Genomic DNA, 27,032 nt, shown 5'->3' on the forward strand with positions numbered 1-27,032 from the left:
TGTCTCATTAAGTACAGAGAGGGAGGAATTGCCCGTGGAGAACAGAGAAAGGCCTCGGGACATGGAAGGGCAGTTCCAAATTCGTTTTAAAAGTTAGCATCTGTAAATACCAATACGATAGTCAGTATGCACCAGGCTCACTTTGCCTCCTAGTCACTTCGGAGATCAGTAGGTTAGTAAGTAGAGGTCCGATTAGAGCAAACGAAACCAGGAAGACACGCTTCCCTGAACAAATATCAAGAGCCTACTATGCACCACACCCTGTTCTAGACATTTGGGATTCGTCCCAAGAGAGATCCTGGCTGGCTCTCTTGGGATCATGTTTCAGACAGACTGAGATCCCTGAGAATCCAAGGTCGTCTGCACTTGGTAGCAGCTGGTTTAGTCCTCTGTGTGAAATTCAAGTTCCAAACCTGTTGCTTGCACTCACGTTGGTGAACAGTGAGCAATGACTGCTTCAATTTTCATCGTTTGACAGGGCGCCTGGGAGGATCAGCTGGGAAGCGTCTCTGGGAGAAGGGCTGCAGGAAGGGGGTAGGAGAAGACCCCCAAACCAGAACGAAACACAAGCAGTAGTAGCAAAAGAGTGGAGAAGGGGAGTGTTGAAGAAAACACTCGATCCCCCAGGAATCTGTCTACTCTATTAGGGAAACATGGAAGAAGTTCTATTTTCTGTGCCTCGATGTTCTTATCTTGAAAATGGGTATAAGAAAATGCCTTCCTAGGGCTACTGTGGGTAAATGAGTTTATGTCGGTGAAGTGCATCGTGATTCTATGTGCTGGCTAAGTTTATGACTCTAGTAGCACTTACCTACTTCATTCTCCCGAAGCAAGGCCCACTACAGAGAAACTATTCTGATCTACCAGGATAAAGTGCAGGATGCTCAGGCCGTAGATTTTCAAAACAGGTGTACTGAGGTCTATGTTTGTGATAGGCCCATTCTGCATCCATGGGCAATATCTAAGCATGTAACAAGTGTGTGTCTACCGGCCTGGGAAGAGATAAAAGACTGAACATAACAAACTTGAACCTTTTCTACATTACGTAGCACATTAATTTAAAACAACTCCCTGTGCCATACAATAATAATCTGTAGTCTTCACCTAGGTCACGTGTTTACTCACATTAATCCAAACAGCTAGTATTTCTCATATGCAGTGCAGGTTCCTACACCCTTTCCATATGTCATTTCATTTGACCTTCACAGCATTGCTTTGAAACAGGAAAGGCCCCTACTATGTTGATTGTCCCCATTCTAAGAATGAGGAAACTGAGGCTGAGACAGTCCCAACACAAGTGCCGGGAATCAGGAAGGTCCATGGACCGAGAGCTCGGCTCTGCTGGGTCCTGACTGGCCAGGCCCGGGGTGGGCGCAGCACAGTGCTGCCTCCCTGTTACCCCTAGGAAACGTTCCCGCTGGGAGGAAGTCTAGCACATTCCGGGCCTGCTCTCCTTGTCAGCCTCCCCTAGGTAAGTGCGTCAGCTGCCTCGCAGGGTCAACTCTTGCAGGATCGACTCTCCTGCAGTCACTTGTCATGTAAGTCCTGCCCTGCAGGTTCCGAGGCTCAGAGACCCTGGTGTTACACAGCGATGCTGCAGAGCTACCGCAGAGCAGGGAGCCTGCCCTTCCTCTGGGAAGAGGGGTGCCGAGGAGGAGAGGGCAGTGGGAGGGCCCGAGGCAGTGATTTGGGGCCACTTCATGGAGGACCCTTGGAACAGAGGCAGAGCTGAGGAAAAGCCCCGTGATGCATCATGTGACATAACAAAAAACAAATGCCTTCCCGTACCTGGAGTTTATGGAGCACAAATTGAAGAGATACAATTTTTGTCAGTAGGTTTACCATTCAGTACATATAGGACTGAGGTCAACAAATATACATGTAGATGGGAGGTTTCTAGTGGAAAATGGCAAGTTGATCACATGTGTTTCAGCTCCCCTTCCCTAAACCTCTAACATGAGAATAAATGAGGATTTTAAATGTCATTGAATCCTAAAGGCAAATAAAAGGGAGAGGAGAAATAAAGTGACAAAATAAACTGCAATAGATGGTGGGAGGAGCCTAAGTCAGACAGAGGCCTGGGTTAATCCGCCGCACCCCTGTAGGAAGGGTTATGGATAAGACGCACGACATTTCTCCCTGTTTAACGCTGAGAGGCACCAGTGAAGTGGGCCAGCTGGTGGGGTGAACACAGGGGTTGGTTAGATGTCTGCTTGCAGAAAGCTTGGACCCCAAGTTTCCTTCCCCACGACCGTGCACTCAACCAACTGTAACTTCGTCCATCTGTTTAACCCAGCCTCCAGGAGACCGGAGGTTTATTATCTGGAAAATATAAACTAGGTTAATTTGTGGTTTAACAAGATGAATAAAACACATGTATTTTTGCTTGGCTTCTACAGAAAATGAATTAAATGAAATTTATATATACGACAGAGAAAAACCTCTTGAAATTGAAAATATTCTCACCATTTTAAATATTCAATAATTGACAGATGGGTTACAAGTTGAGAACATCTCCAGGAAAATAGAACAAAAAGATACAGACATAAAAATTTGGAGAAAAAGGAAAAAGTTTCTAACTAATGGAAATTTCAGAGAATTCCAAAAAAGAAACTTCAATTTTTATGCAGAAATGGATGAAAAAATAATTAAATAAATAATGCAAAATCCACTCCAGAAGTGAAGGATCTTTGACTGTTTGGGATCAAATGTTCCCCTAAAGGCCAGGAGAATATAATTTTTAATTAATTAGTTAATTAATTAAACACACCAATATATATCACTCTGAACTATTAGAAGCCCAGGAATAAAGAGAACAATCTAAAACATCTTCCGGAAACACAGAGCAGATCACATGTAAAGGAAAAGAATGAAAATTGCATTAGATTTATCAAGAGCAATAATGGATTGAGAAGATTCTGTAAACGTCTTCACATTTTAAAAATGAAATTCCGCCCTGGCTGGCATAGCTCAGTGGATTGAGCGCGGGCTGCGAACCACAGTGTCGCAGGTTCGATTCCCAGTCAGGGTACATGCCTGGGTTGCTGGCCACGGCCCCCAGCAACCGCACATTGATGTTTCTCTCTCTCTCTTTCTCCCTCCCCTCCCTCTCTAAAAATAAATAAATAAAATCTTTAAAAAAAATGAAATTCCTTTGAACTTAGAATTGTATACCCAGACCAAACGTTAGCCAAGTGTGATAAAAGACATGTTCAGACACACAAGGATTCAAACATATACTTGTCATACCATTTTTTAAAGAAGGATCCCCCAGACAAACTTACAAGTCAAGAAAGAGGAAAAGAGGGAGCTCAGGAAATGCAGAACCAATGGAGAAGGCAATGAGGTGAAGTCTCCTGAGCAACAACTAGCAGGCCTAGCGAGAAGCAGAAGGACGAATTACAGTAGGAAGGCCTCCAGGAAATAAACAGGAAAGAAAATTATTTCACGTACACGTCCATTTAACCCACTGATAAAAGCGTGTGCAGTGGAGACTGGAAGTGATCGCCCAGGTCGATGTTCTCCTTTTCCTAGGTACCCCACTGTGTTTCCTCTCTTAGCCCGTGTAGGGAGGAAGGCGTGCAACTGAGTGCTGGTTGGTAGTGTGTGCGTCACAGTGGTGGCTCCCACTTCCAGGCCATTCCCATAAAATGACCTATGAGATCCTCCATGCCTTTCCTCTTTTCTTATTAAAATCCAGACGCAAAGACTCCTTGAGGAGCTCTGTGGCCCTAGAAGACATTAAAGCCCCAGAGGAAAGAAGTCAGTGAGTCTGAGTGACTGTGGGCGCACAAACCCTAGCGGCCACACGTTAGACTGTGACACGAGGAAGAAATAAACTGCCACCACATACACTCACGGAGATTTTCCGGGTTGTTTGTTACAGCAGTTAGACTATTCCGACTGGTACGACTTGAAATGTCATTTGGGTGGGGGCATTCGTGAATCGTTTACGGTAGGTACAGAGGGTACTGAGCCCATGGTCGGGGGGAGGGTGTCATTGTACTAACTCCCCCCCAAAAACAAAAGGCAATGAGAGAAAAGAAACGTAATGAAAACATACCACATTGCTAAGAAGTGGACGTAATCAGAATAATGGGGACACTGACAGGAGAATAGCCACAAATTATGATATAACAATATGTAGAGGGTGGGGATGAGGAAAGACAGGCCCTGCCCCAGTAGCTCGGTTGGGGAGAGCGGCCTTCCCACAGGCCAGGGTTACAGGTTTGGTCTCTGGTTCGGGCATATGCAAGAATCAGACAATGAATGCACAAATAAGTAGAACAACAAAAATTGATGTTTCTTTTTCCCTTCTTCAAATCAATTGAAAAAACCTTTAAAGAAAAAGGAAAGACAGTCTGCATATACAAGCGTGTGTGTGTAATACAACTAAATCCTCAACTATTATAACAGAATCGATAAATAATGCTTAAAATTGCTAAATAAAGAAATAGCAGGATAAGCAAACCATTTATAAATATATAGATAAGTACCGTAGAAAAGTGCTAAAATAGTCTAATGTTTTTCTGTAAGGATTAGGACTTAGGAGGAAATCTACACTAGTTTATTACAAATTTAACACCATCATAAACTATGAAACACCATCATAGACTATGACATGTGTTACCTTAAAAAATAAAACTAATATTAGTTTAAAAACATACATAGAAAAAATAAAAGGTATTTGTTCAATAGTGAAAACACTACAACTTATTAAAGTACTTGCATATATTTTTTGCATAATAACTTATAAGCAGTGAACATGTGAATTTGGGGTATAGACTAAAGGCAGATTTAAGAGGCTTGCACACTCACTTGTTTACACGACAAGCATATATTGAGTGGCAGGTGCCTGATACTATGCTAGGCTCCCAGCAGGTAAAGCAGAAACATGAAGGAAAACCATAAGGTGCTCTAAGAGAAAATGAGCATTCTGAAACTTTTAACAACACATAGATTTGGTGTCTTCTCTCCTGCCCTTTGTGACATGAGCCACAGACTTAATTGCTTCTCATCCTTCAAAATTCTCTTCAAAATTGCCATCTCGCCTCCCTACTTGAAACTCACACTGATGAGATCAGAGGTTTCCTAACTCTCCCTTCTCCTGGGATGGCCGGGAAGGCTTGGTCAGGTAATTATGCAGGGGTGTGCCTCCACCCACTGTTGGTGTTCAGTTCATATGAAGGTCCTGTAATCACAAATAAATATCAACCCCTCCCCAGTTTGAGGAAACCCTACAGCATGACTCAAAGTCACAGGACTGGGCTTCCAAGTCATGCTGGTTTTAGTAACTACTTTTAAAGATGTCACTTCAAGAAATGTATAGGCTTCAGTGAATTTATACCAGCAAATCACTTTCAATGGGTTACATATCAAGACCTACTCTAGGCATCAGAGTAGACTTGTTCACATAATTGTACATAGGGCACCTACTCTGTGATGAGGTCTTATCCTCCAACATCTAGCTTCACCAGCAAATTACTTTCAATGGGTTACACATGAAGACCAACACTAGGCATTGGAGTAGACTTGTTCACATAATTGTACGTAGGGCACCCACTCTGTGATGAAGTCTTATCCTCCAACTTCTAACTTCATTTTGCCTCGGATTCTTAGAATGTGAAATAAAATCAAACTGTCACCCCACATGGAAATTATTGTAACTAAGTCTAATTTTTTCTTTCTAAGTTAAAAAACTATTCTATGGGAAGGGACCAGATCCTTTCATGAGTAATGTTTGTGCATAGCCTTTGTGCAAGCTGTGACTTGCAAAGAAGCCAGAGGGGAGGGTAAGTCATTACTCTGTCTATGAAGTGTGAGGCCCCTTTATAAATAACAACAAAAATGCCGTAAGTATAATTATGGACATAATTGCAATTACAAAATTGTTTAATCAATATATCAAGTTGATTAAGGAGAAATAAATTCATTAAAAGCTGAGCAGAGAGGAAAGAATGTAATAAAACACATACACATAAATACAATCACATCAACATATATAACTGTATGTGCAAACCTAAGTACAGCCATATACAAGCACATGTATTTACATATATTTGCTTAATGCTAGCTGTATAGTGAGCTACAAAATAAAATGTCATATATGCCTACCATGTAAAAATAAATGAATATATGATGATTCCTTCATTTTCCCAAAATATGTTAGAAAAAAACGGTGTTCTTGTTCACAACTTCTGTTACCTTTTAACTGCAAACACTTCAAATTGTCCTGTCATGTAGCTGAGGGATGATTCTTTTGTACTTTCCTTTGCCTGCCTTTGGCCATTTTTCAGGCCATTTCTCAAGCATTCAAACTAACATGGATTGGTATAATTTCAGGCAAATATGTCTTTACCAAAAATAGTTTTTGATCAAATTAAAGTAATTATGTTACTGTTCCCTGATAAGAAATCTATAATGATACCAATATAAGATAAACACCTTTTTTTAAGGTATAATTTGGGAGATGATATTGCCATATATTTGACCATATATAATGTTAAAATATAATTTTCAAAGATAACAATTACTAAATGAAGATTTAGTGATAGCAAAGAATACCATGCCAAATGATTACACTTTTTAAACTATATTTTTAAAAATAATGCTGTCTTAAGAAATAATCTTACATGCCCTGGCTGGTGTGGCTCAGTGGATTGAGCGCCAGACTGCGAAGCAAAGTGTTGCTGTTCAATTCCCAGTCAGGGCACCTGCCTGGGTTGCAGGCCAGGTCCCCAGGAGGGGGCGCTCAAGAAGCAGCCACACATTGATGTTTCTCTCTCTCTCTTTCTCCCTCCCTCCCATCCCCTCCTTCTAAAAAATAAATACATAACTAAAATCTTTTTAAAAAAGGAATAATCTTACATTATAATTACATGATCTAATTATACATGAAACATGATCTAATCTGTTTTTATCATCAACATGGTAAAAGTTTATAAGCCCATAATGAAGTTTTAATATATTTCTAGTATGTATTTAAATGTTCTCTTTCCAAAATGACATGAAAATTCTGAGTACCGTAGCCACGTGATACCTCCTGAAATTCATCAATGCCGTAACCACTAAGTAGCTTCCTACTTTGTGGAATTTTTAGCTACAGCTTTCATTACTACCAGAGATTGGGTGAATAGAAGAAAATCCCCACACACTTTATATAAAATATATGCTTTTGTTAGAACTACCCAGCTTATTTTATATGAATTATAAACAACTTATTTTTACAGTCACATATTTGGTGGGAGTCTTGAGAGAGGAAATGTTTGAAAAGAACTGATAAAAGAGCACATGATCAGAATGAAGATACCACAATTAATAAGAGCTCATTCTCTTGCGTTTCTCCACCTGTAAAATGTGGTAAATATTAGTCATCTTCTTGGTATTAGGCATTCAAATCCCTTCCCTGTTTGTGGGTCTGTTCCAATGCATATCTTGAAGGAATTAGAAAGGCATTAACCCATAAGGACAATAGCAAGAGAAAGGTACAATCGATATTCTGAAGTCAGGAAGGGGAAAGTGTGTTAACTGCCTCATCAGAGTGGAGGACAGTCCCTGCACAGGGACACAGAGGAGAGTGACTGGTTCTCCGGAGACATGAGGTCCTGTGGAAAGTGTCGAGTGGGTAGGAAGCTGAAATACAAGGACTGAGGGAACATCTCTGTGAAGAGTATCTCCTCTCCCACCCAAAGTTTAAGAAAGGAAATGATCCACAAAATGAAAAGACAACCCACTGAATGGGAGAACATATTTGCTGATACATCTGATAAGGGGTTAATTGCCAAAATGTATAAAGAATGTATACAATTCAACACCAAAAAACAAACAAATAATCCAACTAAAAATGGGCAAAGGACCTGAACAGACATTTCTCCAAAGAGGACATATAGATGGCTAGCAAACATATGAAAAGATAACAACATCCATCATTGGAGAAATGCAAATTAAAACCAAAATAAGATTCAACTCACACCTGTCAGAATGGCTGTCATCAATAAGTCAACAAATAACAAGTTAGCAAGGATGTGGAGAAATGGAACCCTTGTGCACTGTTGGTGGGAATGCAGATTGGTGCAGCCACTGCAGAAAACGGTATGGAGTTTCCTCCAAAAATTAGAAATGAAACTGGCTTATGACCTAGTGATTCCACTTCTGGGAATATATCCAAAGAACCCCAAAACATTAATTCAAAAGAATATATGCACCCCTATGTTCACTGCAGCATTATTTACAATAGTCAAGATTTGAATGCAGCCCAAGGGTTCATCAGCAGATGAGTGGATAAAAAGGTTGTGAACATTTACACAATGGAATACTACTCAGTCGTGAAAAAGAAAGAAATCTTACCTTATGCGACAATGTGGATGGACCTGGAGAGTGTTATGATAAGCAAAATAAGCCAGTCAGAGACAGACAAATACGATATGATTTCACTTCTATATGGAACCTAATGAACAAAATAAACTAAAAAAATAGAAATAGAATCATAACACAGACTGACAGTTGTCAGAGGGGAGGGGATGTTGGGAGGCTGTTGGGTGAAAAGATAAAAAGGATTTAGCAAAAAAAAAATTCACATGCACAGACAACAGAGTAGTGATTGCCAGAGAGAAAGGGGTTTGGAGGGAGGTGGAAGAGGACACGGGAGTGGGGGGGTGAATAATGGTGGCAGAAAGAGACTTGACTAGGGGTGGTGAGCCCACAATGCAATGTGCAGATGATATGTTATGGTAAAAGTGTATAAGCCCATAATGAAGTTTTATTTAGTACACCTGAAACCTGCATGGTTTTATTACCCAATGTCACCCTAATAAATTCAATAAAAACAAAAGGAAATAAATATTTCTGAGTGACTTATCTGGTTGAGGAAACTGAACTGAAGAGTATTTGAACAATCTAGATTGTTATGACACTTCATTTTTTTCATAGGAATTGCTTTAGTTTCAGGTAACACTGAGCACTGACTATATAAAAATCACAGACTAGAGTCTAGGGATACAAACATTATGCTTTTATTTCTACTTTTTATAAAGATTATTTAACAGCAAAATTTATATGAAAACCATAATTCCTGGTCTTAAGGAGTTTACAACTGTGTGGGGTTGGGGGGCGGGGCTCACAGAGTTTTTCCTGCCCTTTTAGTCATTCATTCAACAGGTATTTCACAAGCAGCTTCAAACTTTTATGAGGTCCTGGATTTGAATTTCAGAATAATATAGTTCAGAGAATTTCCATGATCTCTCTAACCCCTTGTCTCCCCTTTTATATAAAAGAGATAATAATAATACTATTATAACCGTAACTACTTGCATGCCTGAAACACACTGGGATAGATATTTCTGATAAAGATGCAAGTAAGAAAGCACAGTGTTCCCTAGAATTAGGTTTTTTTCAGCCAAATTTATTGGGAGCCTACCAAGTCACAGGCCTGACAACAGACCTGAAAACTTAATTTCACCACGAGTGAACAGGGTGGCCAGGGGATTACAGGTGGGCAGAAGGAAGTGGTGGAGACGATGGAGGTTCTCTCTCTTCACTGTGGTGATGGCTTCATGGGTACGCTGTTCACGTGTCAAAACGTATCAAACTGTACACATTAACTATGTGCACTTCACTGTATATCAATTATACTTCACCAAAGTTATCTTTAAAAAAAGGAGCAAACATGAAACTAGGTTTAAAGATCCACCCCATAAAGGAGACACCATCATATTTCATTTAACTCCTTCCCACCCCCTTCAGCTCTCACCTCCTCGACTCGGGGCACACGTGGGCACTGAGTCTTCTGTTTTATATTTGGAAGCTGTTCACTTCTTCTCACATGGTCTATTTTCGATAGTGTTTTCAGATCAACTGTTTGCAAAATATCAATGTATGCAAGTGCTGAAAAACTGGACAGTTAGAAGGATGAAATGATGATGACTTAGATTCTTAATAGTGAAACCTAACTTCTTAAGCTTTTTAAAAATCAGCATACTCCAAAAAATTATTATCTGTACATGAATGAGCATGAATGTGCTCTCCAAAGGAATTTTTAAAAGATGGATGAGTTTTCCAAGAAATTAATCTTCCTGCAGGACCTATTTAATAATATTTATGCAATACTTCATTTGTGAATAGTGTTTTACATGGCATGTTGGTGCTCAATAAATGTGGAATTGTATTGAAGTGAATAATTATTTTATAATCTACAGCATCCATTCAACTGATGCATTTCTAAGTGTTTTTTTTTGCCCCCAAGCACTCGGTTTTGACTTTTTTACTAGTTAAGCTTTTATTGCAACACTGTACTATAATCAATCACTCTAAACCTCAGTGGCTTAAGCCAATGCTTTTCTCTAAATGGGAAAATCTCATTCAATACATTTTATCATTGCTAATTTTTTCTAATAATTGTCTTTCCATAGGAAAAGTCCTTCTGTGGACCCTGAATTGCATCTTTTCACTCCAGCACCATCTTGACAATTTCTCAGAGTTCCTAGTTTGTTAAAGGCTATTCTATTTTGTTATTACAGCTAGCTATTAATGGACTATTTTCATATCTGCTGTTATCTTAATTAATGTTTCACATTGATTCTGTTGTTAGTGAGGTGGGGTTATTTAATTGTGTATTCAGTGCATCATCTTGAAAATCAGAAACTTTTTAAGGTAGATGTATATGTGTTTGTATACATGGTGATCATTTTATATTTCTGACTATAGGTGGGAAAGAGTGCATTGACTTAGTTTGCCTAGTAAAGAACTACATAATCTATCATCAATGAATATATTTTAAGGTAAATTAACCAGCATATTGGCTTGGTTTGAACAGTGGACACGTGGCCTTGGACGGCTGGTCCAACATGGCGGGGGCGGGGGTGCTGCAGCCCCGCAGAGCTGCCTGGATTGTTCATGAATAAGAAACAAACTGCTAGCCCTGGCTGGCATAGCTCAGTGGACTGAGCGTGGGCTGGGAACCAAAGTGTCCCAGGTTCGATTCCCAGCCAGGGTACATGTCTGGGTTGCAGGCCATAACCCCCAGCAACTGCACATTGATATTTCTCTCTCTCTCTCTCTCTCCCTCTCTCTCTCTCCCCCCCCCCCTTCCCTCTCTAAAAGTGGATAAATAAAATCTTAAAAAAAAAAAAAGAAACAAACTGCTCAGACAGGGTTGCTGTTTGTTACCACAGCACTTCTGAGCTTTCTCAGATGAGTACAAAGCGTGTATGGTATCTTAGTTAATAAACAATGAACAATACTTAAATATTTATAATCATAATTTTTAACCAATTTTGTTTGTTCTTACAGGGTGCCTTACTTTTATTATGATGGAAACCCCTCTGCCTTTTGGTTATTTTTTAAATCAATGCTGAGCACATAACTAGCATTAAATTAATGCTTATTTTTAAACACACAAAGAGACTGGAGCCAAGAATCGGCTAGAAAAGACCAAGCCCGCCCGGCATGTAACCCTGTGCTCAGAGACAGATGATTTCCCTGTGGTGGCAAAGCAATAGGCAAATTTTAAGGGCTCCTTTCTTTTCAGAACTCTTCTTCCCTCTAGTTCAGACATGAGCGGCTTTCCCAGTGTGCCCCGCCCCCCGCCCCAAGCATGGAGGCATCCCATTTGCAGACCTCACCTGTGATGAGTGCAAGTGTAGATGAAGGGCTTGGTAAACTTGGTCATTTTCTCGCTGAGTGTTTAAGAACAAAACTATTGAACACCACTAACAAGACATCATAGATGGTACTTACAGTCCACAAAAGTATTGCTACTAATACACATTGGCCATTAATGTAATAATGGTAACACAATAATGGGTTTGTTTCCATGGCTAGCAGACTAATGATACCCATGTTGATAGAGTTAAGAAATTAGCTGGTTTTGTCGAAGGCTGGGGAATCAGAGGGGTGGTGGAATGATTGTGATCGCCCCTGCAAAGCTCCAGGCTCCTGGGCGGGTTATGTTCCTCAGGCAAAAACGTACAGACGGCTACAAAGCCTGCCCATGTCCTCGGCCTGGTGCCAACTCCCGAAGGAAAAGACTCACCCTCAAAGTCAGTGCCCATAAAAACGTTCAGAAACATAGAGACATTTTTTTTTCTGAACATTCAGGGACTTTTTATTTTCAGAGACAATGCACATAATGGGTGCTTTCTCAGAGCAAGAAAAGTTAAATTAAAACTAAGTGGCAGTTAATCTAACTAAACCTCAAAGAATGGCCCAGCATTTCAGAATGAGCTTAGTATCTTCTAGTAAATTCACTTTGCTTAAACCTACTCATGTTTGCTTTCAAGAGACTTAGAATGTTTGTTTCTGAGGTTGCGCAGGCTGCTACCGATGTAATTCTTTACATTTTTAATGTTACTTTGGCTAGTTCAAACATGATGTTCATGACTCATGTTTCTTATCCACTTAACCATCACAGCTCAACTGTAACTAGCAAAACATCCTGAAAGCTAATCTTAACTATGCTATTTATATCTAAAAGATTTTATAAAATTACATGTATATAGTCCTCAGAGGCGCAGTTATATTCCATGTATGTTATCTTCTTTGATAGGTTTGAAAATGAAAAGATTTTAATTAATATAACGAGGCATTAAACTTTAACAATTGTTACTCCTCTTTGTTCTTGTCAACATTCATTCCCATTTCAACTCATATTTGGGCTCGGAGCCAAGGTTACCCACAATGTCGTGCGCAGACATGGCTGTGTGAGAGGCCCCCAGTTTTTATGGTAAGAGTGTCAGGCTGCAGATACTTTGCATTGGTATTAGCAGTCATATTAATCAATTTTAAAGAGCCACAGATTTTTAAATTGTGGTATTTTAATGCCTTTAATTCCATAGAAAATCTATGCCCCCAAAATAGGCCCCACTAGTGCTCTTTTTTACTATTTTATTAAGTAAACAATGTTAAAAACATAGAGGGTGAACAAACTTCCAATATTTTTCCACATACACTTGACCTCTGAGCAACACGGGTTTGAACAGTGTGGGCCCACTTACTCATGTGTGGATGTTTTTTCAATAAATACATATGGTACTGTAAGTGTATTTTATCTTCCTCATGATTTCTTAGTAACATTTTCTTTTCTCTAGCTTACTTTATTGTACGAATACAATATACAATACATACAACATGCAAAATTCGCATTTGTGACCATTTATGTTATCTTAAGGCTTCTACTCAACTAGGGCATTAGCTGTTAAGTTTTCAGGAAGTCAAAGGTTATACGTGAATTGTTAACTGCCTAGGGGTCAGTCCGCCTAACTCCTGCAGTTGTCCGAGGGTCAACTGTGCATTGAATAAGCAGAGATTGCCCAGGTGCTGATAAAAACACGCCCATCAGCCACTGCTTGCATCCCTTGTAACTTCTCCCCTCTTTGACAGAAGTCTTAGCTTAGCGTTTATTTTAATTAAGGCCCTTGCAGGTGAAGGCAAGGTTATCCCTAACACGTTCTCCATGTCTGGGTCACACTGGAAGCGAGAAACATTGCAAGTGACTGATGAAAAGAAAGCATTTTTTTAACATGTCCATTGCGATCTAATGGGGGGAAGAGAGCCTGAACTAAAGAATCATTATTATGACAATTTCATTGTGATAATTCCTGCAATAATGACTTTTAAATTGAGCCTACATTTAAGCTCTTAAAAATATGAATGGGAAAGGAATGAGTGTATAAGAGTGTTGGGAAGGCTGTTAGCTTTCAGTTTTCATTTGAATGCTCAATGCTTTTATCCACTTGACACCAAAATGACTGATGCAAAGAGGATGCAGAAGGAGAGACTGTTCCTCTAATCAATGTCTTCCATGCCTCCCTCAAGGCAATACCCAAGAGTCTCCACGTCAGCCCAGGCTCCGTTTCCCAAGGAAGAGGTGGGTTCTGAGTCAAGCAGATGATTCAAACACCAGCCACAATCCCCAGTCCTTGACAGAAGGCTGAGTTCACTGCTCATCTGTCCACAGATTTCAAACACCGAGACTTTTCACGGAGCAAGATGTGGGCATTGGGGAGAAAAAAGGAAGCAGCATCAGTGTTTCCTATCTCTGAAGGAAATCCCACAGCTTACAGGCACATCCGGTGGGCTGGATATTGTATCATCCACTTCTATCCCAACAGGTCGTGATGGAGCAGCTGAACCGGATGCTCTACAACAGAGCTACGTGGGGAAAAGGCGCACATGATTTCCTATGAAATGTGTTTGTCCCAACTGATTAGTAATAAATGCATGAGTTTGAGGGAGCAGTATTTACTTACTGAATCTATGCTCTGGAGACCTAAATTACATTTTTCAATGTTTAAGGAAAGTAAATGCATTTCTGAAGCATTTTTATTACTCAACAAGAAATCCAGTCTCTTGAAACCTAATCTTTGATTTAGGAACTTAAGTTTCAGATGACAACTCAAGGTAGCTGATTGGTGAATGGTGAGTTAACTTTGACATTACATTCAACTCTGTTAGTATTTTCTAAGAATTATCTGCCTTTGGTTTTTCAGGGCATGACAGCGCATGATCTCAAAACCCACAAATTACCTAGAATGTTCAGGCTTTTCAGAGAGGAATTTCTTCAACCATGTCAGGACAAGGACCAACCATGTTAGGACAAGGACCAACCTGGATTTTCTAAGTATATGGAGCAAGTCATCATTGCCTGCAAAGGGCCCCCAGCAGTCAACACTATGAAATAAGACCAAAGCAAAAATCAAAACCTTCAAACAAATATTAAAAAGTGACCACACAGTAAGAAACCCCCATACACCCTTCACCCCATTCAAGTTCAGCTGGCTGTCCCAAGAATATTGTTTAAAACAAAGAATCCGGCTCCAATTCAGGATCACGCATTGCACTTAGTTACCACCTCACTTCATTTTTCTCTAATCTAGAACAGCTCCATAGTCCTCCTTGGACCTTCGTGACTTTGACATGTTTTAAGGTTATAGACGAGTTATTCTGTAAAATGTCTCTCAGTTTGGAGTTGCTTGATGTGTCCTCACAATTAGATTCATTTATTCTTTCCTATGTGAATGTGCACAGGAATCTCAAGAATATCTGGAAGAAATGCAAACTCTGATTAACAGGACTACGGTGAGAACCGTGGTTCTGCATTCCTAACAAGCCCCATGGCCATTGACGGTCTGACCATACATTGATTAGGGAGAGCTCATAAGGTATCAATCAAGAAGCGGACGATGTAGTTAGGACTGTTTACCCATCTCTCCCTTCATCAGCACTAATCCTCCTGCCATTGGGCCTATTTAACTTGGTAACATCCAGGAGTCCAAACCTTTCCAAATCTGAACAGGCCCCGTGAACATCGATGGTAGATGGGGATGACACTGAGTGATACGCAGCCTCTGGACCACCCCTCTTGCTATGTCTAGGAGCTTACTTCAAGCCTTGCAGAATGATACTGGCCCATTCAGACTTTGTAATCCCCAGAGAAGGCATCCCAGTATCCCCCCTTCCACCCAGGGGCTTTCCTCCGGCTTCTGGTTTCAAGATGGCAAATGAGCGTACACCCCTGCACTCCCTTTGGCCCGTAGGCCGTTGAAGTAACTCAAGAATTTTAAAGTAAGAAAATATCTGCTGCCGTTTAGAGAAACAGGAAAAGGTAGTAAAATCACTCAGCAAGAAACTGGAAAAATGTCAGAAGAATATAAAGATAACGGATTTGGCCTGAGAAAATCCATCCATGAAAAATCTGACCCATGCTGAGCAGTCAAGAAAATAAAGGACTCACTTGGACCATAAATGAAGAGGTTTCCCCAGGTTGTAGGGGGAGAAGCTGAATCTTGAATCACTCCATAGCAGACACAAGGCAGGCGCTGAGCCCGTGGGGGAAGGCCAGTACAAAGACTCTGGGAACAAGGACAGAGCCCCTGACGCCAGCTAGCTTCTTAAAGCAAAGAAACGAAGGGCGAAGCTCGGCTCAGCCCAGGAGTGTCACCCCCACACTCCCCCTCTCTGAGGACGTCTTCCCCCACCTCCCACTGGCCCTTCCTGAAGGAGGGACAAACACATCCTCCTGTGACACAGTCAGAATCAGCTGGAGCTAAAACTCCTGTGAACCCTGCCATGGACCTTCAATAACGTTGATTCCTGGCTTTACTCCTTCTGGTTGTCCTGGGGAAAGAAATGGCAGCTCTGCTGTGCAGAGAACCCCACTGTCAGGTCTTACTCAAGGGGACAGGCAAAGGTGCCCAGACCCCTCCTAGTTGGTGATGGCCCCTGGGCTGTGAATTCAGAAGGGAAGTCCGTCTGCGGTTCCACCTCCTTCTACACACAGGCCCCAAATTCAAGCTCGTGCCCAGTTCCGTGCGTCCCTCCTCCACACAGACACACAAGCGGGAGGGATAGTTCACAGGGCAGCACAAAGCGACCTTCACCATGGCTGACCGAGCCCTGATTTTCTACAGGGCTGAACGCATCCAGATCGGGGTCCTCCGGAGGCGGTTCTGACAGGGGCGCTCCAGCAAGGGCTACAGCCATTTCTGGTTGTCACACTGGTGGTCGAGGGTGTGCTGTTATCCCCTAGCAAATAAAAGTCAAGGATGCTGCCATCCATTCTAAAATCACTGGATAATCCCCAGGTTCCCAGCAAAAAAAAAGTTTCTGGCTCACAAAGCCAGTGGTTCTGAGGTTTAAAAATCCTGCTCCAAGGGCAACAGGTTGGGTCCGGGTAGGCAGCAGGGAGTGTGGGGCTGGTGGTGAAATGTGGGGGCATCGTGGGCACAGGGGTGAGCCAAGATACAGCAATGTAGGCCCCACCACGACAGGTTTTCGCATTTTTGAAGAGGGGGGAGGCGTTTGGGTCTTTAATGGGTAAATTATATTGTTGCAGACCAATTTCACCATGGCTTTTATTCACGTTGGAAATCAGTTTTATAATGTTGAAAACCAATCCAAAGTAAAATACAGAAACAAAACCAATTAAAAAATAAAGGCACTCCACGAATATAACACGTCCGAGGTCTGGACCTGGCCCATGGGTGGCTGGTCTGTCGTCGTAGATTTAGTGTCTTACGCATTACGGATGAGCTGACTGTAACAACACAGCTAAGTCTGAGCACCTAGGAGGACTGACAGCCGTTTAAAAGTGGGCATTCATCTGAGCAATAAGACAGAAAATGTGTACCACTAAGAGATGTTAATATAAACAAAAGCTGGATTTAAATTATGTCGCACACTTGATACAACTGCAGATGACGCCGAAGAAGGAAGCGGAGTCTGACGTCTTAATATCTGGAAACTCGAGCACTATTTAAAATAGATGTTACAAAGAATATGCAATGGCAAGGCTGGCAAAAATAATAATAATAAAAACAGGTAAATCTTAAAGGAAAAACTGCAAGCAGTTGCCAAAGATGCTCAGTTGCCATGAAGATCAAATGTATGCAAACTGAAATGAGATGTTTTTCATCCACGACATGAGAAAGAAAATAGTGCCCACTGTTGCTAAGCAATGGGGAGAGACAGAGGTATGCTAATGTACTCTTGGCAAATGGAAACTTTCTCTGAAATCTACAATTTGTATCACATTGAAAATGTGTGCGTGTATTCATGCAGAAGACCACACCTAGGAAATTGTCTTTAAGGAAAAAGCGAATAGGCGGATCCGGATAGACAAACAATTCTGTTCATTCTAATATAGTTTATAATAGCAAATAATTGGAAATAACCCAAATGCCCATGCCTAAAGGTTTGATTAAATAAATTATACTAATAACCACACAATGGAGTGTTATACAGCAGCCAAAGAGAATGAGACATCCGTATGTATAAAGCAACGCTAGCTAAGGTCCCTTTAAGCCCTAACCCTTTCTGATTCTATGAGCAGACACAGGAATAAGCTGTAATCCTGGGTCCGTTGGGGTCTTCTCTTAGTGGCTCTCCTCCTTGGAGGAGGACTGTCCATGTATTTAGCTTGCTCTGTGGTGGACAGTTGCCTCCTGGGCCTTTGATGTTCTCAGCAAACAGGAAATAAATTGCTAAACAATGGGGAAGGACAATCAGCCCTCCATATGAAACACAAATGGGAAAGAGAAGCAGAAAGAAGAGAGAAATGGGAAGAGAAGTTGGTGGTTAAGTCACAGAATAGATCAATGGCTTTTACATTAGAGCCACATGGGGAATTTTGAGACCAAATACTCAGCTCTATCCCAATAGAGTTGAGAATCGTTCAGGGTAGGGCCAACACTGATACTTAAACGAGAAAAATAAAATAGCAAGACTCCCAGGTACTTCTCTTGCACAGACAGTATTGAGAATAATAAGACTAGATGATGGCGAGAGTATCATTTGAGAAAGAGAAGAAATTAATTCGGAAATATCCTTATGCAAGTGGAGATTTTTTAAAAAAATACTTACAAACCTAAAAATGTTAACTCTTCTTGGTTTATAAAGACACCATAATTCACTGTTTTAATGAGTCAGTGGGGCAGCCAAGGCTGAGAATCACTGGAGCATAGTGCACTGAGTAATACTGTAATATTTAATCCTTATTGGATTCCAAGCTTAGGCCACGGGAAAATAGAGACAGATAACTGTTTATTTAATCTGTCACCATAAATGAGAAAGGCTTTAACTTATGCTCAACTATTCCAAATAAAGAAGAAAGGAATTAATGTTTTTTGCATTTTTAAAAAGCTCTGGCCTAAAGCTCCATAGAAGATTCCATTCAAGCAGTATTAAACAAAAAATAACTGCACTTACATGGCCTCTGGTTGCCACCTAGAAGTCATGAGTCTGGGACTCATGAAGAGACTGACTTTGAGGGCGTTGCTACGGCTTTTATGCATGTCTGTATCTTTATGCACGTCTGTATCTGCATCTCTTCCTGTGTTCCCCCCATTTATACCTAAGCCATAGCTTAGAAATTATTCTCTGGAAGTAACCAAACTAGCTGGACATGGTAGGTTCCTTACAGATAACTCTCCAGTACCTTTGCTTCTGGGAACTGTTCACCCTCTTCCTTCCTTTTTTTTTTTTTTTGGTCTCGTATTTTCATTTGGGCAAACATATTTGGATAACCCTGCCTTTGTCACAAGCGATTGTTTCAGGGTCAGGCATATGGCCCGAGCTGGGGCAATGGGCTGCTTCCCAGGGGTATTTTCACTCCGAGAGTCTGATGTTCTCTTGAGCAATGGAGGTGTAAGGTTGGAACATGCTACTGGCATCTCTTTTTCCACCATGGAGATGGAAGGTGAGGAACTTGGTTTGGAGAGAAAGGGAAGAATAAAGCTCATGACCAGAGGGAAGCAAGGGGATGAGAAAGATCAGACAGACGCTTCCGGACCAGTCCGCGGTGTCTGCTAGACGCCCTTGAATCCCCACAATAAATCGTTCTCTTTCTTCTGACCGTGAGCTAGCGTTAGTTACACCTGGTATAACAACGAGATCTAAAAGTACAATAATCACTAGGTATACAGGTATACATATAAACTTATCTGTAAATATATAAATGTGTGTAAATGTATATATATGTATATACACACACATTTCCACTGGCTCCATGGTTATCATCATAAAGCTGAAAGCAAAATATTTACTAATTCAGCCACCACATTCAAAAGTGCTTTTTAGAAATGGATATCAGAGTTGCAAAAATCACAGCAGGGGAGGTGATAAAACACATTCTTCCAACTCTGAACGGATTGTGGTGGTGACGGCCATCAGCCTGGTGTGTTCCCAAAAACTGTTTGAAATGTTTTCTCAGCGTCTTGTCAATGTTATCCTACGTAATCCATAAGGATCCTGACACGGTGTCCACGGCACGTTTAAATGGTTCTGGTTTTCATACAGAATTCTGAACTTCATCTCATAGAGTAGCGCGGAGTTAAGTACTGCATGGTGTATTTCCAGTTTTAAAAAAAAATACGTTGCCCTGATTATTCCCTGATTTGTTACTATGGTTCTGAAGTTGCACTAGATTCAACATCAGTCCATTCAGAAAATGTATAAATAGTCTGCTTCACAATCAAATTTAAAGAATCACTTTAGTTTGAATAACAATTTTGAAAATCACTACAGAGGTTTTGCTGGAATTTACATGACAATCACTGTCAAAAATACATTAGAATAGCCATAGTTTTAGCTTAGTGCTGCTTTATACAGGAGAAGTAGGAAGGGAGGAGGGAAGAAGGAAAAGGTTGTTCGAGTATTTAAAATGCACTAAACCGTTGCTGCAAAAAGCATTTTCTTAGCATGGGGGGATGAGAAAGGCTGTGTACATTGTCGCTTGGGAGTCTGTACATTTAGACCAAATTTGTATTTGCATTGTCAGTATGGCTAATGAGTGAAAAATATTCCTATGCTATTGGTAATTTATTTATTTTGATTTAGCTTATACCAGTACTGAAAACCTAATTTAAGTTCATGAGGGTGGAGATTTTTTTAAATGTCTAAATTCTTTCTAATGAACTGCCAAAGACTGACTAAAAGCAGCGGCGGGATGGTGACCGCCTGCAAGCGCAGGAGAGGGCCCTCAGAGGAATCCAGCCTGCTGACACGGCCTCGGGCCGCCTGGTTTCCAGGACTGATACCACATAAATGCCTGGCGTGGCAGCTCCCCGAGCTGTGGTTTTGTTATGTCAGCCCTAGCAAACTAACCCGGTAGGTCTGAGTGGGACTCAGGAGTGACCTTTTGCTTTATGAATTTGTTGGGGTGACATTGGTTCACATGGCTATATAGGTTTCACGTCTACATTAACCAATTCCCAGTGATGATGATTTGCTTGTTTTAAGAACCAGACTTTGGGGACCACTTATCCAGTCTTCCCAGCTGATAGGATGGCTCCTCAGTTCTGGACCCTTGTGCTTTTCTGTACAGGGTCCTCCCTGGCTGGGCTGAACTTGGCTTTGACTATAGCCTTATAGCATGAGGCCATAAGGTTGGGATTGTGCCTGTGCAGTCACCCACTAAGCAGTCTTGGTGGGTATGACCAGCTCCCCTCAAGCCCCTGGACCTGGAATTCTCAGTGGGAGAACAGAGATCATGTTCTTCCCTGGGTGTTACTCTGCATGTGCCCAAAGCCTATAATTTTACCTCAGCTCTACGAAGTCTGGAGGACAACCTAGTGTATGGGGATTGCACCATCAACCAGATCCCTGGGTGATTTTTCTCTGGCTAAATGGTGAGGACCATTGTGACAAAACTTTAGAGGAGGAAGAAAGAATTGCTGCCTAAACTAATCTAGAATAACTTTAAGGGAAAAAGATAATTCTTAAAAGGTTAAAAGTATTTGCACATACAGAAAGTAATGAGAAAGGCCTCCAGGTTAGTAAAGCCGAGGTGAACGAAGCAGGGAGATGAGAAAGGACAAGGTGTATCCGTGGAGCATGTGCAGATCAGCCTCACTGGGAGGATAGAGAGGAGAGAAATTAGGGCATGAAGCAGAGTTAAACAGGAATGAGATATCCTGGAATATTAGATCATAATCACTTATGGCCAATGACTTCCATTTGTTGAGCATTTACTAAGTGCCGTACAATAAACTACAAGACAGAGTCTTTTATCCCAAGAACCAGGTACACTGTCTGGTACAAAGCGGGTGCTCAGTACAAACAGGTTGACTGAAGGAATAAAAAGTCTTACACTACTTAGCTGGTTTATACAGGTGCTATTACCTCCTTTACAGGTTCTCCAAGGCTACCTGGCTCGACCAAATGTCCAGGCAGATCAATGCTGTGCTCTCTGAGCGAAGGAGTTCGTTTCTGAGCTGCAGAAAAGGCGGGACAGCGGTGAATCTCAAGCAGGAGAAATTGGGGATCAGACAAAGTGGCCATTTTGGAGAAAATATGGCTTTTAGGGTATTTAGTGGGAAGTGAGAGCAGAATGCCCGAATGCACACCCGGGAAGCACCTGAGAGAAAGGAGTGGCGATGATGGAGTTCGGGAGGCATTCAGAGAAAGACGATGGGGCATATTGGCCCGAGGAAAGCTAACAGGGCTTTCAACATTAGGCTGAGGGTTTCTGGGAGAAAACCTACACATAAATGTATTGTCCCCCAAAGTTACAAACCGTTATAGCAAATAGTCAAGGAAGGGACTTCTTCACTTGTGTGTTGACTTCTGTAGTAAGTTGGCTTTTAAGTTTTTCCTTGTCTGACACAGTCTTGTTGTTTCATATCTTTACCAGAGTCAATAAGTGCAAGCGAGAGCTAGACTGAGAGCAAAAGAAAAGAAAGAAAGGCCCCGACTGGTGTGGCTCACTGGGTTGGGTGTTATCCCACAAGGTTTCTGGTTCAAATCCTGATCAGGGCACTTGCCTGAGTTGCGGGTAAGCTCCCTGCCTGGGGGCAGGCAAGAGGCAACAGATCGATGTTTCTTTCTCTTGTTGATGTTTCTCTTCCTGCCTTTCTCCCTCCCTTCCCCTTCTCTAAAATTAAAAATAAAATAAAATCTTTTTAAAAGAAAAACAAAAGAAAGAAGGGAAGGAAAGGGAGAGGGAAAGGAAGAGAGAGAGAGAGAGAGAGAGAGAGAGAGAATGGCCTGTTATATCCAAAGAAGTCCTTAAAAGGCAAATAGTCAATTCTTAATTAAGTTTGTGAGCAACCTTATTTTTGATTATATCATGAAGGAAACAAGGAAACATAGTTTGCTATTTAAATCTATCTTTAAGTAGGTAAAGGGGGAAAATTAAGACAAATGGCAAACAAACTGAAGTTAATAGCTAATGTGGAATGCACTCACCCTGAAGAACCAGAGCCAAGCGCACGTAATACACTTCTTGGGGACAAAAACCATAGCCGTGCTCTTTCTTCTAATTACCGAGATAAAATGAAGTTCGCTACAGGTTGCTTTCTAAATGTCTCCCCAGTCCTCCCCGTTTTCATCTGGGCACTTTCCACTGGGCATCGGCACAGGCAGAGCACAGTCTGCCCAGCACGGAGGGCTGCAGACACACGACCCTCATTTCTAACGGTAACAACCAGTTCTCGTGTCAAAGCCTTTCAGTAACATTCTCTTGTTCAGCCCCTGCCCCAGCCCATCCCCATCTCCAGCTGACCCGTGAGCACGGCACGTTCTCGCCTCTCCTTCCCCCACTCACCATCGCTCATTCATTCTCCACTCCTTGAACAGGCGGAAGCGCCAATGCTTCAATGCTACAGCAAGCACTTCATCAAACTTATACAAGTTAACATTTGGAGAATGACTCTCACGTCTTCCAAGTTGTATGTGAATAAAATGTGTTACTAGACATTCTATTTTTATATACAGTTTATGTGGTTGTAATTGGAGTCATTTGTTCACCAAACATTCCCTGTGTGCATGACTGGAGGCCCGGAGTTATCCTCAGCACTGTGGACACAGAGATGAGACTCCAGTGATTTTCACAGCCCAGGGGATGGCCCAGGAGCTGATAGCAGCAGGACAGCATTGACGGGCCCTCCAGGGAATCTACACAGGGCACCCATCCTCCGAGAAGGCCTGTCTCCTTCACTGCTGGCACTGCACTTTCCAAAGCAAGCGAGGCCGCCTCTCTTTTGGGTTGCCCTTGCTATGATTCATTCAACCACACAGGGTGGAGGTGTCAGAAAATCTAGAGACAGAGGTGGGCTGCTTGAGCTCACTGAACCCTGTTGCCTGTCTCAGGCTGGCCTGATGCTCTCTTTCTCAAGTCGAGAGGCCTGATTTTATGAATGACTGAGGTCCGGGAGCAGTTCCTTTGGCTTTGGGATAAAATACAAAGGTGTGTAGGCACTTGTGGGTCGGGCTGTGCCTGCAGCCATCCTTGCCTGTCTGAGCAGGAAGCCATTCCGAGGAGAGGAGGCCTTCCTTCCCTCTGAGCTGAGAGCGTGGGTAACTTTCTTTCCTCACTGGAGACACTGAAGGGCCAGGTCCTCCCTGTTCTCTTAGAAAGCCGCAGTCAGACAAGTTCAACTTGCAAAGAAACAGGATTCATACCGAGGGATGTGCAAACAGGAGACGTCTGTTCTGTGTATCACGTGTGGCCTGTTTTCTGAGTAAGCAGCACATGAATCTTGGAGTAACTTGCTTAAGAGCTGGGATGACAATCTATTAACCCTGGCATCTTTTCCACAAGAAATTGTCTGTGGACATGCCAGAGGGTCTTAGCTTTTCCCGTTGTTACCTTACAGCTCCACTATGCCCCTCAGTGTCCGATCTGCTACAAGATGCTCAACAAGCACATGACAGTGGGCAGTGGCACCGAGGCCGATCGTGTCCCTGTAGGTGGTGGGTGAGCAGGGAGGAGGGTGGAGAAGAGGAGGACATGGTCTAGGTCACAAACAGGAGGGGTAAGATGGCCATTCAGGAAGAAGGGACAGCAGGAGCAAATGGTGTGAGCAGGGGCAGTGTGGCTGACGTGGGAGATGGAGATGAAGAAAGAGACCAGGGCTAGACTGCAGGGTACACTGTGTGTCGGCTTCAATTCAGCGGCACAGTTATTCTGGGGTCAGACTCCATGTGGTCCACACACATTAGCAGCATCCCAAAGGCCAGCATGCACAGCTTGGCAGTTAAGAGAGATGGGAAGAGTTCCCGGATGCTGAAAGGACCACATTATTATTGCCTGGGGCAGCAGGTTTTTGGAGACAAGTCCCTAGACACATTTTCCTTGGCAGAATGATACCAAGAGGACAAAAATTAGGCCAAGAAATTCAGCCTGTTCTCAGGAAGAGTAATGAATGGAATATTGTTGATTTGGCATCCGTTCCTGACTCAAGGAAAAGGTCTAAAGTGCAACTGCTACACTCCATCATTTAGCTAATGGGAGCTTGAGGATTTGCCAGACATCGTTTCTGGGCTTCCCATGATTCCAGAGCTGCTTGATGCTGACACTGTGGCTACCGCCTCCTCTAGGCAGGGATCAAGCCAAAGGAGAATGGCGAACACACTTTGTAGTTGAGCCTCGGCTAGAAGCTGAATTGCCTGCTCCAAGGTCAGGGTTTTGGAAGAAGCAGTGAAAAGGACTGAGGCCAAGTTCCTCGCATCTGGAGGATGCTAGCGCAGGGACTGGTTGCCCTCACACACACAGGACTCTCTTGTATTTGCTCATTCAACCGCTGAGCAGATACTCGTTATGTGCGTAGTGTGTCTAAGGCCCAGTTCTCGGCTCTGAACGAAACCCAAGGAGCCTCTGATCGAGTGAGGGGGGACCGACAACTCACAAATGAATACAAAACTGGCCAATGGAAGTAAGTTCTTTGGAAAAAAGGCAGGGTAAGGAGATAAAGGATGACAAGGAGAGGGTGCTTTTTTGAGGTCTTGAACAATTATCAAACAGTGTTTCTTTGCCATAAAACAGAAATGAAAATAGCAATGAATCCTTTCAAATTCCCCAGGTTGCACCAAGAATTAAATGCAACATACTTAGGAAAGACTTCGCCACCTCTCTGGAATAGAGCAAGTAGTCCGTAACCTGCAGCTTACAGTATTACTGAGGGTGAAACCATTCCAGTAGCTAAGTTCTCTTAGAACCTAGAAGTCTGTCAAACTTCCTGTGTTCAGGTTGGGTCCCACCCCTTAAAATCCACATGGCCTCAGTCAGTTACTATAGATGTGTCAGTTACAGACGCGTCTCTCTGTGTCTGTGCTCCTGTCTGTGAATGGAGTCAGAATAGCACCTTTCTTGTTGAGTTCTTGAAAGGATTATTGAGGAAGTACATATGAAGGGCTTAGCTCGGTGCCCAGCATACAGAATAGATGCTCCACACAAGTTATCTATGAATATGGTAACCTCCTTAAGAAAGAGTTTCCCAGCATGAAAACCAGCCTTCCAGGATTATAATTGTTTTGGCACAGTGATGATTTTTTTCTTGTAGCACCCACTTCTCTTTGAGGAGAGGAGAACAGAATTCGAACAAACTGGCAGTGGCACCGAGTGTGTGTCCTACCTGTTAATTCACTTACAGCTTCTTAAAGACACCCCTCCCCTTGCTACTCTTTGAAGGCAGTGATGTGTTAAATGGAATAGAAGGTGTATATCCTACCATTCAAAAATCAAATGCATTGACACCTTCTGGCCTCAGGAGTAGCCTAAATCCTGCTTAGTGCGTCTGTATCTTCCGCTAGAGTGTGCACCCACATGTTAGGAAATATTCTTTATTGGTGAGTATTTGCAACACCAAACACAGTGCCTGGAGAGTTCAGTGCTTGGAAGATAAGGTTAAATGGACCTGAGGAGCCTGAATGGAAAAGAATACATAAACAATAGCCACAGCAACAGAGCAGAGGTCATCACACTAAGCTGCACTTATACAGATAGGAATGGGGTTCACCACCATGGCAACACCCCCTTCCCTCCCCTCCGTAGAGCCTCCGGGAGCTGTGTGCTCTCAGAAGAATCAGGCCACAGTCACCGCCCCCACTGGTGCGGTCCCCTCCTCTGCCTCTTCGGCCACTCCCCAGGGAAACGTGCGGTGCGTGCGGAGCTTCCATTTGGAAGGTCCCTTCCGGAGCTCCCTTGAGGAGGTTCGACATCGCTACATCGAATCATGGCCTTAGGGACAGGAAAATACTGATCCTTCTGTTCACTTGAATAATAAAAACATTCTTTTTCTTTTGTGTTTTAGAAAATGAAATTTCAGGCTAATGTTTGCTCAATTCAATTAAATTCACAATAAAATACGAGATGATCCCAGCCAACTGAATCCAAGATCACCAGTGAAGGTAAAGGAAATACAGGCATGACAATTAGTCTACAATTTTTTTAAAAAAATTCCAAAAATGTATTGGATTTGAAATTTCATGCAAATAAAGTAGTCAAGTACAAAATGCATGAAAAGAACATGAAATTAAATTATGAAGGAAACTGGTATTACTCTTCCAGTCAGCAAAGGGGAAGTTTTATGAAGAAATGAGGAAACAAATGAAAGCAGTGAGAAGCAAATGTGATAAAGCATACAGGGCGGGACAACATCTGACCTAGTAATGGTACATAGTACATCCTTAATAAAAGCTTGTTAAGTAAGTGAACGAATAAGAGGAATGCTTTGCAAAATTAAATGTGCAACAAATGAAGTATAAATACAGTATCATCATGTGGCAATAAATCATAAAGAAGACTAGGTTTCGAGTGAGGA

General features: G+C 42.1%; 1 protein-coding gene across 1 annotated transcript in view; it reads right to left on the bottom strand.

The window, feature by feature from the left end:
- Positions 1 to 27,032, bottom strand: part of RAB27B (RAB27B, member RAS oncogene family) — a 125,506-nt gene that overhangs the window by 57,954 nt on the left and 40,520 nt on the right. The gene's annotated exons all lie outside the window — the stretch shown is intronic.

Source organism: Phyllostomus discolor, chromosome 9, assembly GCF_004126475.2.
Source record: "Phyllostomus discolor isolate MPI-MPIP mPhyDis1 chromosome 9, mPhyDis1.pri.v3, whole genome shotgun sequence".
In the NCBI taxonomy this organism is placed as follows: domain Eukaryota; kingdom Metazoa; phylum Chordata; class Mammalia; order Chiroptera; family Phyllostomidae; genus Phyllostomus; species Phyllostomus discolor.